The 16,513-nt window shown below is 34.8% G+C and overlaps 2 protein-coding genes and 1 long non-coding RNA gene across 12 annotated transcripts in view; 1 reads left to right on the top strand and 2 right to left on the bottom strand.

Moving 5' to 3' along the window:
* Window positions 1-16,513, bottom strand: part of LOC137489786 (uncharacterized) — a 284,916-nt gene that overhangs the window by 109,107 nt on the left and 159,296 nt on the right. The gene's annotated exons all lie outside the window — the stretch shown is intronic.
* Window positions 1-16,513, top strand: part of LOC137489914 (uncharacterized) — a 171,963-nt gene that overhangs the window by 141,057 nt on the left and 14,393 nt on the right.
* LOC101886199 (uncharacterized) lies at window positions 7,757-15,537 on the bottom strand. 11 transcript variants are annotated; one of them, XR_012402690.1, is made up of 11 exons: window positions 15,454-15,537; window positions 14,952-15,042; window positions 14,236-14,285; window positions 13,238-13,536; window positions 12,889-13,024; window positions 12,713-12,759; window positions 12,493-12,583; window positions 12,266-12,413; window positions 10,979-11,050; window positions 10,429-10,516; window positions 7,757-7,944 (listed from the first exon to the last, which is right to left on the bottom strand). It is a non-coding gene; the product is annotated as an uncharacterized lncRNA (long non-coding RNA). The 11 variants fall into 11 exon arrangements; XR_012402691.1 differs by having other exon boundaries at window positions 12,266-12,396; XR_012402693.1 differs by having other exon boundaries at window positions 12,266-12,396; window positions 12,713-12,756.

Below are 16,513 nucleotides of genomic sequence, written 5' to 3'. Positions count from 1 at the left end.
AGAAAAGCTAGAGAATCAATGTTTTCTTTTGATAAGTAAGATTAAGTTATGTAAGTTAAGTTACATAATCGACTTGTAGCTTGTTACAGAAAGAGTGGAGTGCGGCTCCATGTGTGTGTGTGACCGTAGCTTAAACTGCGGTCACACTAGAGTTTGTAGGTGCGAAATTCTGTCGTGCGGCGCTTCGAAAAGGGGCGGGATTAAACTAGATGATTAGACATTTAAAAAGCGAGCGATTGCTTAATGTTTTAAATTTCTGTCTACAGAGGTCATGTTTTGATCCTCGATGAGTCTCACGCAGTAAAGTGAATGCTTTCGCAGGTCAGAGTTCACAAAGCTGAGGAATTCGCATGCATATGAATAGAAATCTATGGGAGGAAAAGCCCAGTGTGACCGCAGTTTAAGGCTTCATTACATCAAGAATACATTGAATAAATGCTCATCAGGTGTACTCAGGTGTTTATAATCCACTGATAACACTGAGAAGTAACTTCTCTGATGAGCACGGTATAGGGGAATTTGCAATTTACCACAGCACATCATGGATCCTAATTTCCTAGCTGAGATGAGCATTGGTGCACATTGCTGTCAACTTAAGGCAAGAGATGCAATTTCTTAAAAATTTTACTGGCCTGGCATGTCAGAAGACATTGAGAAATTGGTAAGCTCATGCACTTTATGAATACTTCAGTTCACTGAATTTATAAAATCAAAAAATTGCATCACTTTTAACTTAACTCATATTATCATTGCTTGAGGTGTCACAGTGCACTGTTTGCCAAAAAAGCCGGAGACATGTAAAACACAAACCACATTATATTCCAATCAAGGTACTACATCCATGTTTCTAACATTGTTTAATTGTCAGGGTTTTTGTGCTTTCTTTGTCTCCCTCTTGTGTCTGTTTATTTGTGTGCAGTTACACCTGTTACCAATTCCCTTGTTTCTCTGTCCCCATTGCTCTCACCTGCTTTCCCTGATTATTTGGCTATTTAGTTTCCCCTTCTCCCACGCTCTGTGCTAGATAATTCTTTGCTGTCAGTAAGCTTTCTGAGCTACTTGTCCTACCTGTAACCAAGTTTGTTGAGTCTTGTGAACTTCGTCTCGTCGTGTTCTGTCTCTACCCGTTTGTTTGTTTCACTGTGCTTTGGCTCACCTCTACTTTGTCTGTGCTTGAGTGAAGCCAATCCATCCAATCTCCTGCCTGAGGTCTGTTCTTTTATAACTGTTTTGATGAGAAACCTTTGTGTTCGACCTGCCAGCATCGTCCAGGAGTAGGCCCTGTACTTTGACTGCCTGTGTTATATCTGTTACAAATGAGTGACTCTTTCTCATAAACCCTAGAAGAGGAGTTTTGTATTCCTTTGGTTGAAATAAACTTTGTTGAATTTCTCCCTTGCTCCATTAGAACACTGACATTAATTAAACTTTTGACAACAGTACAAATGTAAGATTTGTATTAAAGCGATATTTCACCCATAACTGAACATTCTGCCATCTTTTATACACCCTTCACTTGCTTAAAACACATTTGCATTACTTTATTCTGTTAAAGGAAGATATTTAGAAAAAACAAGTGACCAAAAACAAATGATGAGGTAATTGTAATTTTGGGTGAACTATCAATGTAATATTTTGCATACATCTAACAAAATGTCTTATTACAGTCCAAATGTTAAAATTCAATGCTAACCTGCTTGACAGACTAAGGTTCCATTAGAGCTTGTTTGAGTGGATTTGGTAGGGAAGTTGGTGAAAACGGACCATCAAAATCAGTATATTTTAGTTATCATAGACTATTGCAGAAAATGGGCACAGGCATATCCGCTCAAAACCAAATGTGCAGCAGTAGTAGCACTTTAATTTCTGTATAAGTTTGAAGTCCCCAAACGGTTCTTAACAGATCAAGGAAGGGAGTTTGTCAACACTGTAAGCATTTGTATCCTTTTTTACAAAAACTCCTTAAATGCAGATGCAATTGTTGAAGTAAAAGTCTAAATTATTAGTCCTCTGGTATTTTTTTTTTTAATGTTTTTTGTTCCACAAGGAATTTTTTACAGTATTTCATTTAAGTAGTCTACAAAACAAATTACTGTTATACAATGACTTGCCTAGTTAACTTAATTAACCTTGTTATGTCTTTGAATTGTACATTTTAATATGAATACTAGTATCTTGAGAAATTTGTAAAATATTATGTGCTGTAATCATGGCAAATATAAAAGTTATTATCTGTTATTTAAAATCAGTTATTATAACAATTTAATAATGACAATGTTTCTGTTAAAATTATGAAAATATATTTCGGGGGAGGGGGGGTGAGGGGGTCTAATAATTCAGGAGGGGTAATAATTCTGATTCCATTTATTTTACATTAAATGCACAGACACTTTGTGCAGTCGACAAAAAATTACTATTCTAATAAACTGTTTATATGCAAATTTAGATCAACACTGAAGTCTGCCAGATACATGGAATTAAGAGGAGTCTCTGTGCTCCATACCACCCTCAGACTAACGGGCTGGTGGAGAGGCTCAGTAGTAGAATTCATTGGTATCCAATGCATTCAACAAAAAACAGCTTACCACAAGGTTTTCTTCTCATGTTTGGGAGAAAAGCAAGATACCCTTCGTAAGTCCCAGAAAGCTATCAGGTGAAAAATCTTTATTTATTTGTTTATAATTTTATAAAAAGTGCCAGGTATATATATTTTCAAAGCTGTATATAGTAAATCCAAATGAAGATAATATATTTAGTAATAATAATAATAATTTCTTACATATAGCGCTTTTCTGGGCACTCAAAGCGCTTTACACAGATCTCCTTATCCACCACCAGTGTGCAGCATCCACCTGGATGACGCGACGGCAGCCATTTTGCGCCAGACCGCACACCACACACCAGCTGATTGGTGGAGAGGAGACAGAGTGATAAAGCCCATTGAATATGGGATGGTTAGGAGGCCATGATGGACAGAGGGCAGGGGGCAGATTTGGCCAGGATGCTGGGGTTAAACCCCTACTCTTTTCGAAGGCAGGGGGCAGATTTGGCCAGGATGCTGGGGTTAAACCCCTACTCTTTTCGAAGAACATCCTTGGATTTTTAACGACCACAGAGAGTGGGGACCTCGGTTTAACGTCTCATCCGAAAGACGGATTTCTCAGTAACATGTTGCCAAAGGTTGATTCTTCATTTGAAGTAGAGTGCTGTGAGGAAGAGGTGGCTGTTGACATCAGATGCCATGAGAACATTCTCCATCTAGTGGAGAAAAACACTAAAAGAACTAGATGGCGACTTTCAAAAAGGCAACGACAAAGCCTTGAGGTGGGGGACATAGTATGGAGGTGAAATGTTCGCAGTGAACAACGAAAGGGAGGAAAACTTGACCCTGAATATTTTGGTCCCTTTATGGTGACCAAAATAGATAACAAATATGCGGTCCATTTCAACTCTATAGGACAGTTCACGCAAAGGGTCAACATTGATCATTTGAAACTCCACCATGAGGAGAGGCCAAGAATACCTAAAAAATCAGGAAACATCAGTTCACCTCTCAGCCACCTTAGCCCTCATTTTCAATTCAACCTCAAATCACTTTAGTCTGTCCACCTCAGGATGTCTGTTCTCCAGATGAGGACATTTGGCCTTCTCCTCCTCCATCTCCACCTCCACCTCTTTCTCCTCCAGCAGGACAATCCTCTGTTCAATCTGGTCACAAAAAAATTTATGTAACTTGAAAACGTAACTTGGACCTTTTTTAGCTTAAAATGGTGTAGCACCCGTTTACACCTATAATAATTAAGAGCTATTGGTTGTGCTAATTTTATGTGTTATTTCCTAAGTGCAAAGATGTTATTTGGACCAGTTAGGTTCGACTATGGAGCCTGTAAATAGTATGAATAAATGTTTGAGAAAAGAAAATATTCCACGTGGTTTTTCTTTAAATCAGCTGGTAGTTTACTATATAAATTGGCCAAAAAAAAAGAGAAAAAATAAACTAAAGTTTAACAGTAAAAATAAAACAGTATACTTGTATCAGAAAAATACAATTGACAATATTGTACAGCACATACAATCCTAAAGGTGCACCTTCTAAACACACTTATGTCTCTTTAAGCATGTAATTTTCCCATTCATGAAATTTTGTATCTCACAGAAAAGAGTTACACTGTGAATTAGTTGGCTTTCTTAAAACCACTAAAGCTCAAAGAATCAATAATCATTACAGTCCAACAGACTTTGTTCTTTTTTTTTCTTTGTACAAAAAAAACCCAAGTTGTCAAAATCCAAAAAAAATCTTTCTTAAGTCTCTTTAACTTCAAATCAGTCTATTCCCTTTTGTTTATAAAAAGAAAAGAATAGTTCAACTCAAATCCGTGTAACGCGGATGGCAGAAAGAAAAAATATGAAAAATATAGGTCCGTGAGACAGTCCAGGAATTTCTCAGTATTTCCAACCGAGAATGATGAAGAAATAAAAAAAATAAGTAAGCTTAGATCCCACCTCATAAAGCACAAAAACCGTAGTATAGCGATGGGAGATCAATTCAGTCAATCAAGTGTCCAGATCCGTGGGAGGCTCGCCATCAACTGATTTCCAGAACATTCAGTTCCACCAATCAAAAACCTGACCTGTATTTTAGGCCAAAGATAACAGGAAATGTCCATATTTAGTTTGTATATTTTAAATAAAAATACAATTAGGACACTGCGTTTTACTGAAAGTACCTTTTCATTAAAGCAATTAACTTAATCAGGCTTAAACATAACCTTCTCATAAAACAATTAACAGACTAACAAGCTAAACTCAAATATAATGTTTACACAGAATAAAGACCAGGACAAAAATCACTATAAAGTATAAACACATTAATTTAAACTCAGGGTTTTACTTAAAGCATATATGTTAAAGGGATTTTATCACACAAATGCGTAGGCACTTGTTTACTGATCGTTATCAGATTAGCGTTCGACAAACTTCAACAAAAACAAGGCAAAAACATGCTAAAAGTGTTAAACACTCACCAAATCCCTTTCATAAGATGATTATTGGTGTATTTCGGCACAAATAGCGATGTTTAGATGCACTAATCTGCGTCAGATCTGCTCTGTCACCACTCACAAAATGGAGGATTCAACTCTGCCTCGTCAGAGAAGCACTTTCTCCGAAAAACTGATTTAAAGGGCCAGTACCCCTTTTTCACATACATAATACAAATGAACCAAAAATGACTCAGATAAATGAAAAATCATAAAAAACATTCTATCCACTAAAAAGAAAATATCCTTTTCTTATTTATATAAGATTTGAAGAAAAATAACATTTATTTAATTACATCAGTATACTATGTAATGTGTGTTTTGCTCATCTTTATTTATTTATATATTTTTAATACTCGTTCTGTGTGACTTAATTCACCTGTGCTACAATGGCAAATACATCAAATAATTGATTTCCTTCATTACTATTCCTTTATCACGCAGCAATTCAAGATGCATGAGGAGGAAAAAATGCACATGTTCTGCTTTCTCGCATTGACAATTATAAACTCTTTTACTGGGACATAGTTGGGACAGCTCCCAATAAAGAAGTTGAGAGGGAGGTAAAGAGATTTGTTTGCATGACATGTATGTACACGTTTCAGTAATGCTTTCCTGCTTATTTAACATTTCTATATTTCTAACATTTAGGTGATCAATGCATACATGGCCCTTGTTGTGAAAAAACACAATTTTGCACAAGTAAAAAAGCACTTCATATTGACACATGGAATTAATAGGATAGAGGAGGGAAAGGGCTCAAGATTCAAGGTAAGCATATAAGAACGTTTTTTTCCCATCTACTGAAGTTACCTCAAGCCAAACTCAAAGTTTATGTTGTGAATTTTATTTTATGTACTTACACTTGTGTCAGGCTTTGTGTGATCATCATTTTATGTCTAGTTTTGAAAGCTTATAAATTATGTTTGCCTTTTTAGTGTGATCCAACAAAATACGCTTTCATGTTGGAAGCTATGGGGCCATGAGCCTGGGCACTGGATACTGGGAGTAAGATCAAATATTTTGATCTATTTACTAAGCTTTGAAGAGAAATACTGTACCATATTTTTAGTAGCAGTGAAGGTAAATCCAAGTTTACAATTCTACAGGTAATCTTTCCTTCTGAGAGAAGAAGCCTTGTATTGGATCGCCTCGGAAAGGATTCTGGCAAAATCAAACAGTGTTTGGAGTCAACTAGGTAACCAATGAATTCATAAATTTAGAAACGGTCTCATTAAAAAAGGGATTTTTTGAGGGGATATGTATATATATATATATATCCCAGACAGCACACATACGTTGGGCCGACGTCGTGCCGACTTTCAAAATTCCATCGGCGCGATGTCGCTCAGGGAGCGTTTGCTAATTGGCAAAATGTCGCCGCGACGTCGGCAAATGATCGGAAACGCTGTCCGGCCGATGTTAGGACGACGCAACCGGAAATGCCGGCCGCTCCGCGGAGGCGCTGTTCTCAGGCGTTTTGCTCCATACTTATGGACCACTAGCTGCAGCAGCTGCTTATTTATAATAAACACGACACACCACTCTCAATAACAGTTGAAGATTTATTAATATTTTTCACAAACATACAAATAGATTAACATACTTTTATCACACATAACCATGTTTTACTACGTTTAAAACAAAACCAACAAGTTGTACTATAACCATGGCTAAAATACTGTGCAATAAAGATTTTAAATACAAAGTCCATTGCAGCATTTACATTAAGACCATAGGAATATTTACAAGTACTTCAAAACATGTACACTAAGGGTGACTATAGTTTACTATGGTAAAAACACAAATCACTTGTGTAAGCACATGTTATAATGCTTATAATTTCTTAAATAGTGTTAAAGAAAATGCATGTTTCCAAGACTATAATCTTAAAATACAAGATAATACCAGTCATGTGTTCAGTATCCAAAAGACTTTCTTCAGGGAGTTACAATAAAAAAAAGAGTACACAAACACAAAATAAATACCAAGCAAACATTATTTACAGTAGTAAATAAAATCATACAAATTAAAATAATTGTCTGATAAAATTTTATTAAAGTCTGTAGTCAATTTTTTTTACATTTTTTTAATAAATGGCATTCAACAATTTGCAATCTCCTCTGAACTAATAACACACCAATAATATAAAATAATACTTTCTCAGAGATAACCAGTTTTTTTAAGCAAACTCTAATGCACGACACAAAACAGATTTTGTCATTCTATATATATATATATATATATATATATATATATATATATATAAAATCCCTTAATTTCTGTTTAACAGAAATATTTTTTAACACATTTCTAATCACAATAGTTTTAATAACTCATTTCTAATAACTGAGTAAATATTATTTGACTAGATATTTTCAAGACACTTCTATACAGCTTAAAGTGACATTTAAAGGCTTAATTAGGTTAATTAGCTTAACTAGACAGGTTAGGGTAATTAGGCAAGTTATTGTATATCGATGGTTTGTTCTGTAGACAGTCGAAAAAAATTGCTTAAAGGGGCTAATAATATTGACCTTAAAATGTTTTTTAAAAAATTCATAACTGTTTTTATTCTAGCCGAAATAAAAGAAATAAGACTTTCTCCAGAAGAAAACATAACATTTTCTTGCTCTGACCTATATTTATATAAATAAAACTGGTTGTAAATTGTGTACAATGTTCCAAGAAAACAGACAAAATTAAAAGAAATAACCTGTCATTTACTTTTGTTTTATCTTGTGGAATGTTGCTTACACATAAAAGGGGATATATAGGTGGAATAAAAAGTGTGTCGCCATCCTCGAAATTGTTCTTGTATGTTGTCTTCATCTTTAGTCTTCACAAGTGAGGCTGGCCCAAACCGGGACTGCAGTAGCCAAATCTAATCCTTGTAGTGGGAACCCTTAAATAAAGCAAGAAACCAAAAGGAGAAAGATTAGCATTTGAGCAGTTCATATTACCACAAATATATATTATTTGTTTCATGACATATAACTGGAGTATGTGTTATGCAAGTGCCTAGCTAAAACGTGTAATTTAATTTAAACTTAAAGAGTGTGTCTGAGCACTAATTTTCAGAAAAGCCATTTGAAAGTTAAATTCCTTGTGAAATCATAATGAATGTTTTTTTTTTGGTTTTTAGTATCATTGTGTTAGTATAAATGTGTCTCTAAATATATGTCAAATCTTCAGATACCACATTACATGCAAATTAAACTAAGTTTCGTCAACTAAAATGTCACACTGTACACCACATTTAATATATCATAGCTAGGGCCAGGAGGAATCTGCAGATGTTTTTTGCTATTTCTGCTTAAAATTTTGGTGGAAGTCTGCGGATTTCTGCGGAATTATTTTGGGAGTATCATAACTAAAACCTTAATATATGAAATAAAAAATAATATATTTTAAAGTTTTATTTAATGTTTAAAATGCAAATCCAATTAGATTCACTTTATTTGGTAAATAAAGCAAGTTTTTCATGTAACATATCTAGTAAGACAGAAAATATTACTGTACAAACTGCATTGTACATAAATCAGATGAACATTTTCACATTAGTCAATAATATTACTGAAATTAATTAAAAAACTGAATAAATATAGATTTACACACATTTACTCAAGTAAATAAACAGAATTAATGATAGGCTAAACATTTGCGGAGTTCTGCGAAAAATCCGGGTGAGCCTAATCATAGCTTTATTTCTGCTACAAAAAGGTTTTTCAGCAAACAACTTCTACTATATGTAGGCTATAGAGGAGGATATATAAAGAAATGATATATTCAAGTCTCTAATTAAATGCACCTTATGCAGCTAATCAAGTCTTTTAGGCTTATTTGAAAACTTAAATGACGTGTTGGACCACAGTTGGACAACGCTCAGTGAGAATACTTTTTTGCACAAATTCTTTTTGTTTTAAAGAAACATGTCTGATTGCTAGCAATCATCAAAGAGCAAGCTTTTTTTTTTCAAATAAATACTATGCTCTTAAAAATAAACTTTTCATACATCAAGAATACTAAAAATATGTTTATTTAAAATGTTTTATATTTAAAAAAAAACAGCTTGAGGAGATAATCAGTACATTGGAATACTATTTTTTCAGAAGGATCATGTGACACTATTAATTATATACATTGTATTAAATTCACAGTATTACTGCTTGACTGTATTAATTAAATAAAGTTGACACTATCAGAAGAGAATTTACTAGGGATGTAACGGTATTGTAAATACCGTCATACCGCAATATTAAATTTTTCGATATTACCGAAGTCGCATGACTCGGTAAAACTGTAGGTCTCCTGAGAAAATTTGCTCAGGCGAATGAAGCGAACGGGACGTAGCTGAAACTACATTTCCCATCAGCCCAGGCGTGGCCATAATCCTTTGCGGTCTGTTGTCGCTACAGATCCAGTAATGCGGAAATGGAGTGTGCTGCTAGTAGCGGAGATGAAAAAAAGATGGAAATGATCGAACCTAAAGCGGGTGTTGTCGCCGCGCGTTCTGATCAGCTGTGTTGTGGCGCGCGTATTGTAAAGCGCCGAGGGGGGGTTGAGCGCGCATATTCAAGAGAGGTGTTGTCGCGCGCCTACTGAAGGGCTGGATTGGACGGAGGTTGTGTCGCGTCGCGGGGGCACTTTTGATCATTTTGGAAGGGCATTTTCTATCCAAGACTAAAAAGGGCATGTGCACTGCACAGGTTGAGCCCTATGTGTGCACGTGCCTGCAAGTTGGGGAATACGACTAATGATCAGTCATGGGGACTGCAGAAACACAGCACACTGTTCAGATTGATGCAGACATGAGACCTCTATCTCACTCATGGTTTGTCTTCTCAAGTGGGGAAAAGACAATGCACAACGTTCCCCACTGCTGTCAACCTGGGCCAAGTCATATCTCTCTTGTCCCAGAAACCTCAGTCCCAAATGAGAGGGTTTTTTCTGTTGCAGGGGACATTGTAAATACCCAGAGATACCAGCTTTTACCAGATTATATTTATATGATAATTTTCCTTTAAACCCATCTCTATCTAAGTGAGTGAGTGATTAAATGTTGAATGTGATGAGTTTTCAACAATACTAAATTGAAACTTTATTTTTTTTACATGGTTTAATATTTTTTTGTTATTAAAATTGAAGTTAGTGTTTCAAAGCTTACAGATAGATGGCTAATTTGTATGTCATTGACACTTTTGGCACTTTTTTGGAGTATTTTCATAAGTTTTGTTTTTTCCTGTAAATGATTCAATAAATACCGTACCGTGACATTCATACCGAGGTATTACCGTACCGTGAAATTCTGATACCGTTACATCCCTGGAATTTACCATACCAACCTAAAAGCTATGAAACAGTAGTGTATGTTTAAGATGTTACTTACTAGTCCTGTTGTACTTTGGAGAGGTTGTCTGACAGGAGGATCCCTTCAACTCAGCAGAATTCTCAGCAGACCATCAGCGTACACCAATCTAAGAATAAAATAAGCAATTTGTTAAAAACCAAAAAAATATATATTTTATATTTCCAGGTTTATAGGAAAGAGGAAAGCTAAAGCAGATTTAAAATGTAGAAAAAAATAAAACCTATTGACAATTTAATGGCACAACATACCCCACACTAAGCACGCTCAAATGGTTAATTTTAACTGTTAAGGATTCATTCATTCATTTTCTTTTGGGCTTAGTCCCTTTATTAATCTGGGGTCGCCACAGCGGAATGAAAGGCCAACTTATCCAGCATATGTTTTACGCAGCGGATGCCCTTCCAGCTGCAACCAATACACACTCATTCACACACACTTATACACTATGGTCAATTTTAGCATACCCAATTCACCTATGTCTTTGGACTTGGGAAAACCGGAGCACCCGGAGGAAACCCACGCCAACACGGGGAGAGCATGCAAACTTCACACAGAAACGCCAACTGACCCAGCCGAAGCTTGAAGCAGCAACCTTCTTGCTGTGAGGCAAACGTGCTACCCTCTGCGCCACCGTGCGGCCCTGTTAAGGAATCAGATTAATATAAATGAGTTGACATGTTTATTTAGTGTCTAACACATTAAATATTGCATTTTTAAATATTGTTTCATTTTAAGATTTATTTCAGAATTAACTATAGAACCTGGATATATCGTCACATTTTCATACACAGCAGCATTTCCAAGAACATAGAAAAACAGAATATAGGACAACTGAAAAAAATAAATAAATAAAAAAATTCTGAGGGTATAATCTTGGATAAAAATATCACAGTTTCACAGTATTGTGATTACTGCTCTGAAATGTGTTTTTTTAATCTCTGTGTAAAAAACAGCTACTTTTCCCCCATTGAACACAATATGTTTTATTTTAAGAAACATTTAAAATATTTTGTAACAGTAAACATGCCAGGCTAAACAATAATTTAATAAAATAGTACTATCTTCATTAGACTCAAAAACACTGATTTCTTGTGAAGGCATAATAAGCTATTTGTTTTTCAGATGTTTGCTGAATCGTGAGCTGACCAGTAGCTTTTGATGTGGAGGGTCTTTTGCTGCTGTAGATAATGTTGGACTATTTTTTTAAGTCTTTGATAACGCACTAAAAACCATATACAATGCATCCAGAAAGTATTGATAGCGCTTACTTTTTCCACATTTTTAATGTTTCAGTCTTATTTCAAAATGGATTAAATTCATTAATTTCCTAATAATTCTACACACAATCCCCATAATGTGTGTTGACCCGATTTTAGTTAATCATTTACAAGTCAATATTGCCTATATGGATTGTGATTTAAAAAAAAATTAACATGTAAAATTGCAGTGTTAATTGCAATGCCATCAAACATTTTAGACGCACCAGTGCAAAAAGCTAGTCTAGAGCATTGGGAATGCTGGTGTAGTTCTAGTTAAATTCAGTTTAGTTAAAGCTGTATATGCAGCCGGTCTCAAGTATAGGATTTAGTATTTAACTAATCTTAACAACTAAACATTTACGAGTCTGTATTAGCCAGCTCATGTACTACAATGTAACATACTGTATATTGCCACCTTGATACTTAAGCTTTCTTTAAAATATTTTGTGTTCAACCGATTAATTAATTCTTTCATTTAATTTTTTCTGTGCAATAGTATCGCTTACACTGGTGTATTTGTATGGACCCCCCAAAATAGCGGAGGCCACTTTCTGGTCACCCAAGTATAAACTTCTAGCCTAGCCACTGTGAACTACCTGTCTGTCCTGCTCCAGAACTCTTTGTCGGCTGCTTGTATGTCTGGATACACCTGCACAAGTCTTTTAACACTGACAAATACAGCCTCTGCACATCCTCACAACCAGGAGAACAGAATGATCAGGAGAACCTAAAAAATATAACCAACTGAAATCAGTTGAAATGTATTTTGTCTTGTGATGATGACACAAAAATAAATTATTTTTCACAAAGGATGTGCTGTTACCTATGAAACGGCCTATAATAAATGATCTTTTGATCCTGTTTCCTTGATGTCATTCAGTCAGAGATGGTTTGGACATTTGATTGTATCTAAACTGTAATGAATTTAAGTTACAAAAACATTGATAGCAGGACCATTGATCTTGTAACTTATACAAATTGTTAAGTATTGAAGAAGTCTACAACCAAACTAGTCAAGTTAATAATACTAATCTCAACTCAACTATGATTAGTTGTCTTGTTTCTGCTGCCCAGACGGTCTCTCCACCTGCTGATAAAAAAAGGAAAAAGTATGGTATTTTTCCAACAACGAAACTGCAAACAACTTAACTATAAGGGGGTAAGCAGTGAGCATCTTTTATTATAAGCAATTTACTGAATACTTTGTCACTGGTATAACCTAAAAACCAAACGTCCCAAGTTTGGCTCATAGCTGTCATGTCCACACATCTGCCCAGTAGCTTGTGGTAATACTGAAGACACTGATCAGCTGGTCCAACTGAGTTTGGAGTTGAACTGCAATCAGGCATCCAATACTGCAAAGAAAGAGAAACTCACTTTGGGTTAACAAATAATGTAATCCCATCCACACATTTCAAGTAATTGTGCAGTTAATTCTCTTATTGAATTTTCTGAGAGCTTATGAATATATTTTGTCTTCCCAAAATAGCATGTACTGAAACACAACATTATATAAATATAATTTAATAAGAGCGTGACGTGGTGGCACAATAGTGCTGTTGCCTTACAGCAAGGATGCTGACTCGAGCCTCGGCTGGATCAGCTGGCATTTCTGTGTGGAGTTTGCAAATTCTCCCGGCGTTTGCGTGGGTTTTCTCTGGGTGCTCCGGTTTTGCCTACAAGTCCAAAGACATGGTGTACAGGTGAATTGGGTAGGCTAAATTGTCTGTAGTGTATAAGTGAGAATAAGCGTATATGGTTGTTTCCCAGTGATGGCTTGCAGCTGGAAGGGCATCCACTGCGTAAAACATATGCTGGATAAGTTGACAGTTCATTCCGCTGTGGTTACCCCAGATTAAAAAAGGGACTAAGCAGAAAAGAAAATGAATGAATAAATTTAATAAGAGTTAAACTGATTTGTTAACATGTCTGTCAGGAGCTGATCTACCTTTTAATTAATTTTTTGCTTAATTTTTTTAACAGGTAAATCAATAAATAAATAAATAAATAAATATATATATATATATATATATATATATATATATATATATATATATATATATATATATATATATATATTTGTACAAAAAAATGGTTCCAGTAGTAATGCTCCTTAAAATTAAACTACATATTCACATTCCTCATCTGTCTACTGTTACATTATACTAATCACTGTTACATAGTGGCCGAGAGTGCAAAGAGAGTAATAAAACACAGACAAAGAAGACAGCTTTGTCACTTTTTCTATGCTATTTGTGAGATTGTGTATGTTGTCAAACTGATGAAAATGTTTTCTCAATTTACTTTAACATTTTTGTGTTTGTTTATGTTTTTATAACTTGCAGCCGTTGTTAAATTTAAAAGTATTTTAAACATGCATGGACATCTAAATGCATATAGGGCACATATCTCAAAACATTATGAAATATTTCCAGATAAATCAATTTTGAATTAAAATGTATATTAATCTCCAGACTTGCATCTCCCTGATCTTTTTAAAAGAACGGCACCTCGTTTGCTCATCACTGTTTGACAAGTGTCTGGCAGTCAGTCAAAATATACTTACATATAAAGATGTTCATCAGCAACACGGCACTTAGGTTAAACTTAGACCTCCTTTTCAGTTGATGTGGAAAACAAAAGCAAAAGAAAGAAAAAACAAAACGACTGAATACAAGTTGCATATCATGCCTGTACAAATCAAAAATTATTCATTTAGGGCTTAAATTGACTTAAGGATGAGTTAAGGTGTAAGGGATGGGTGAACAGTGTAAATATACATGTAATTCATAGCTATGATGTAAAGCTAAATTTTCAGCATCATTACTCAAGTCTTCAGTGTCACTTGATCTTTCAGAAATCTTTTTTTTTAAGATGTTGATTTAGTGCTTGAGGTTGAACTAATATAATGGTGATTATCAAATGGTGCTGATTTGCTGCTCAAGAAACATTTCGGATTGCTATCAATGCTAAAAACAGATGTGATGACAAATAATTTAGTGTAAACTTTTTTCTAAGATTTGATAAATCAATTAATCATAAAAAATTAAACAAAATGAAAATCACAAATATTACTTCATTAGCAGCAAATCTATATATTTACTAAGTTCTGAAGAATCATGTGATGTGAAATTTAATACCACTAACATGTTTCAATGTCAAAACTTTCTTAAAACAACTGCAATAAAGACAAGTAACAGATGCATAATATATAGACATGTAACATGTACATAATGATGTGCAATGGAAATTCATATGAATTAATCCTCTGCTTAAAGTTACCTGTCTTTTCTGTATCTCTGTGATCAGCTCCCTTCAGAAATTTAGGAATCTTGAGTTATATTTTCTGTAGCAGGAGGTTATTCTCTCACTCCTGAAACCACAGAACACTTTTTTACTTAACATTTGTTTAAGATACCATGAAATATCAAAACACGATTGAACTTTTGATTCACGGTCCTTTACAGTAACGTTACAATGCGTATTTTAGACTACATATGGAGTGCATTCAATAAAACATTGACAAAACCTCTCATCTACACATAAAGAATAAATAAAAGCCAAAACTTTAACAAACAAGTTTAACAAGAGCTAACATTAAGTAAGTTAACGTAATATTATCCCGACGCTAACGTGACCAGTGCTAATATGCTAACGGACTTTTACGAAGACTTACCACTCTTATATAACATAATATTCAACTGAATATTCATCAATTGCCAATAATAAATGTGTGAGGAACAGTTTTATGTAGTATTTGCTTTGTTTTAGGGACTAAACTTACCTGAAAACAGTCAAAACGGCAGCTTGAGAGAAGTCGTGTTGTGTCTTTTAGGTGGTGTCGTGTCGTGTTGTAGCTTCGTTTCCCATAGCAACATCCTCTCCGCTCCAGTGTTGGAAGCAAGACGCGCGCGCGCACATTAAAGTCTTGCAGTATTACATTTATAAACATGATCACTCCATAGACAATTTAAATAATAACCTTGTATTTTATATCTTGAATTTAAAATGTATTTAGCAGTTTTATATACGCTATTATCTTTAAGACGAGCTTTATAGCCTACTAAACTGTTACAAAACAAACACTTTATTTGTGCATTCACTGTCAAAAATAAATAACCAATAAATATAAATGCAAGTATATATAAAACAAAGATGTCACTCTGTAAAAAGGTGTTTATTTTAATTAAACAGCCGAAATGCAGAACATAGGCTACTTGATTTTTACACTGGGAAAAATGTATTAGAAAAAGCCACAATAAAAAAAAAAGCAAACAGCAGTTAACACCAGAAAAAAACAACGTTTTCATTATTAAAGCATAACAATAAAACTTTTTATATTTTAATGAATTGAAATCATGTATTGTAGGCATTTTGGTCAGTTTTACTGCATTAATGTAGGCTATTTAAAGCTGGACCGACCGACGCAGTTCACATGATGCATGTCGCGTTTGTCTAATTTATTATGCACGCAAAAACTTACTTGTAAACCAAATATGTTGCCGGATTCTTTCATGGGCATGAGAGATCAAGTGCTTATGAAGTGCTTCGTCGGCCTCTGGTCGTTAACCGATGCAGAGCCGACGTTTGTTGAGCTGGAACAATAGAACACACGACCGAACGATCATGCGTATGTTTGGCCGACCATATACCGATGTTAGAATTAAAGGGGCCGACGTGTTGACCTTCGGCCGACGTCGGCCCAACGTATGTGTGCTGTCTGGGACAACTATGTGGTGAAATTAAAAAGTCTTAAACTTTATTTATTTGTTTTATTTTGATGTCTCAAAGGCACTTAGTGATAATGACCTCTAAAGACGTTTTTTTAAAGTTGTTTTAAAATG

The sequence above is a fragment of the Danio rerio genome, chromosome 4 (genome assembly GCF_049306965.1).
Source record: "Danio rerio strain Tuebingen ecotype United States chromosome 4, GRCz12tu, whole genome shotgun sequence".
Taxonomy (NCBI): domain Eukaryota; kingdom Metazoa; phylum Chordata; class Actinopteri; order Cypriniformes; family Danionidae; genus Danio; species Danio rerio.
The sequence above is the reverse complement of the archived record's forward strand: the minus strand, read 5'-3'. Positions and strand labels throughout refer to the sequence as shown.